A 3,798-nucleotide genomic window follows, 5' to 3' on the forward strand; every position below is an offset into this window, starting at 1 on the left:
GAGTACCACAATTTTTTATCTTTATTCCTATTTATTCGTAAAAACAGATCTCCATCTCGGTTGAAAATTTTGCGAATCTCTATTTTACTTTTCATTGCAGATTTTTTCAGTCCGTTTCCACATATTCAAAATTTTGCCATCCCTTTGGAGGGAGTTCAGGGTAATAAATACAACAAATTGATTGATTTGAACTTATAGCAAGTTCTAGTGCTTTTATAAAATAAGATTCTAGTCATGATTAAAGTAGGAAACATATATGCATTTGATTAGTTGTGACATGAATTCATGAGTAAAGAAAGGAAAAAGATAAGTCAAATGAGTTGTTTTTGCGGGGATAGAGTCGCTAAGGAATTTGTAATGGCAAAAGACAAAAGTGTAAAGTCAAAATTCGAAATTTCCAATGCACCTTAGCGTTTTCGTAGGGGAGTACAGTGGGTGTAACTTCCATTAACCCTTTTTTTATCTGTTCAGTTATGAAGTCTGCAAGAACAGAAGTGGAGAAGTTTTTGCCTAATTTAAAATCTATTATATTATATAAAAATCGGATTTTTATATTTAATGATGAAATTGACCTAGCATATTTTTTAGAATATTTTTTAATTTATTTCTTTTAACTCATTAAATACAAGTTATTACGGTGAATTAATTATAGCAACTAATTGATTTGATTATATATTTAAATATCACACAATTTATTATAATTTATATCAACTAATTAATTATAATTCATTATATCGATTATTTTAATTTATTAATTTATAAGGTGCATATTAAAATAGATTATTTGTTATTTATTCTAATTCAATATAATAAATACAGATTAATTTAGTTAAGAAAATCATTGTCTCCTAAGAGTGTTTTTCTATTTGTCTTTTTAATTCATTAAATTTAATCAACTATTTTTTTATTTATTTTTTTGAATTTAATAAGTTAAATCAAATCAATTATACTAATTATTTGGTATTAATTAATTGATTTGATTAATTCTTAAAAATATTTTTATTTGATTTGTTTTATTTATTTAAATATATTAATTATAACTAATTCATTATTTAATTTTATTAGAAAAAATATTAAATTCTATTTCTAATATAAAATTACTAAATTTTATTCCTTCTATTTTTATTTTATCATTATAAAAAGTCATATATATTAGAAGAGGGTCTCATTTTTTATCAATGACTCTTTTATTTGGTAGTTTTTACAACTATTTTTTTCTTCCTATGAGACGTCATGGCAAGAGGGCAATTATCGACTTATTGTGGATACAAGCCACCAGACCTTCCAACTCCTATTCGGAGCTATATATAATATGTTAACCATGAAGTATTTATAGACCATGGTTAACAAGTTCTCAACGTGAAATTCATGAAAAGTCTGTTCCTGACAATTTTAACATAGACTATGAACATTGAACATGTGTTGGGATAGAAATTCAATGGCCAATTATTCAAAATGTTATGGATATAACATCAATCTACAGAGAGTAAGAAAAATCACTTTTAAAATGTTAATCTGAATTATATAAATTTATGGTTGTCATTATCTTTGTTTTATAATTAGTTTTTGGTCTCCAGGTTTACTGCAGCTATAAAAGAATTGAATATTTAGATCATGAATGTGGTTAGTTTCAGTAGATACTCTAGATACACTTCCTATTATATATGAGTGCAGTCTTTTTGGCATGTATTACGATTGGTGTAAATCGTTTAGCACTTATCCTAGGTCCTACGATTTTCTCCATGTAGATTATTTGTTTTCAAGACTCAAGAAAATGTGTGTATAATTATTTTATTTCTCATTCGTCAAAATTAATAGTTTGTCATATCATATCAACAGACAATAATTATCTGTGTTATTTTGCTAATATATTTATTGGTATGTTAGGTGTAATTTTCAAGTTGTTTGTGACTAAAATTAATCAAATTCTGGGACCCAAAAATATATTTATTGTTCAAGACACTGCTGAGATAATTAATGAGCTTGAGAGCATGGTGGAGTTTATGAATTGGGAGATATTCATTACTTACACTAAAAAAATGAGGCTTTTTAGGTATTCGAAAGTCTACGTGGCGGCCTACATAAATTGTGACACTCAAATATGTTGTTTGATTGACAGAATGGATAGGTAAATTTTCAATTATGACTTAAAAAAATTCTTGTGTAATTTTACTTCCACATTTATCTATGTATCATAGTAGTTAGACAATTCATGTATTTAGCTTTTTTTTTCTTTTTTTATTTGGTTATTAATTTTAATCTCCATTTAGTAGTTAGTATATTTTGCTATAACACAGTGATATAGATAAAGAAATTTTATCACATTCTTAAAAATGTAGAGGTTCTTGCCATAGAAGCTAAATAATTAAGATTCTGGACTGTTGTATAATGAAATAGATAGTATTTATGTAATTGAATATTTCCAAAGCAACAATATATTGGAGAATATAGAATAAAAAAGTTAGAAGAATTAATATTATTAGCATATATAGAAATTGAAAAAAAAATTATTAAATTATACAGTTTAAAAATAAGGCCATTTAAATTTATAGTTAAATTTTTTCAATTTATATTTATAATCCAAACTTATCAATAGTTTATAATATGATTTCACAAGTTATAAAATGTGATATTAATCATTATTATATATACGAAACTTGTAACTCATTTAGTATTTAAACATTTATTTTTTATTAATATTATTATAATAAGATACATATAATTTTATGAGAATGATATAAACTGGACTTTGGTTATCTAAGAATTGACTAAGTGGTTGGTGTAATTTCACGTTACGAACCGACAAATGCTAGCAATTAGAATGATAAAAAATATCCAAATAGATATTCGTAGGGATTAATCGCGATTTGGGACTTACTAGAAATATGTCAAATTTTCATAGGCGGGATTGTGGGAACCTATCCACATGAAATGGACAGGGATGTGGGACATAGTTACCCCTTCTTAAGACCTGTCAAAACATCGCGAATATAAAATTACCAATTTTTTCTAATTTATATATATATTTGAATTTAGTGACTTTAATTTTTGCCTCCAATTTGAACAGTTTTTTTAGGCATACCCTTAGTCTTGATTTTGCATTTCTCTCTTTCTAACTCACATTATCTGCCTCTTAAATTTGTCACTATATCGTTTTGTTTCGTTTCAAAAAATTATGTTATGTAATTTGTTGGAAGATGTTTTTATATTTTTTTTGAAATGTTATTATGAATTTTGTTGAATTATATTGAATTAATTATTTTATGATTATTATATTATGATTTTTTTATTTAAAAGAAAATTCAAAAAATATCTATAGATAACTGTGGGTATCTGCATTCTTTAAGGGAGGATTAAAGAGTGACTTGCGACAAAAATGAAGAGGGGATATAGGGTAATTTTTTTTAAAATAGGAGCGAAGGACGGGAATGAAAGTCTACCGCGTCCACACGAGCATCCATTACTATCTCTAACTAACAACGAAAATTCAATTTATGTCGATTTGAGATGGGAGACATGGACTTCATCTGCATTGAGTCCCAATAATGAACCTAATTTGAATTTGGAATCCGAACAATGGACCTAAGTTGATCTTACTCACTTGAGTTAATATTTTGAGTCATTGTTGCAAAACATAATATACTATTAAATATTATTACATTTAATATATATAAAAATTAGATATGCTTACAAGATATTTTTTAATCAAATTAAAAAATTTTAATTATATTTTTTTCTCTTTTAGTCTAAATATTATTTACTAACGTAATAAAACAAACAAACAAATAAATAATAATA

Source organism: Arachis duranensis, chromosome 1, assembly GCF_000817695.3.
Source record: "Arachis duranensis cultivar V14167 chromosome 1, aradu.V14167.gnm2.J7QH, whole genome shotgun sequence".
Classification (NCBI taxonomy): domain Eukaryota; kingdom Viridiplantae; phylum Streptophyta; class Magnoliopsida; order Fabales; family Fabaceae; genus Arachis; species Arachis duranensis.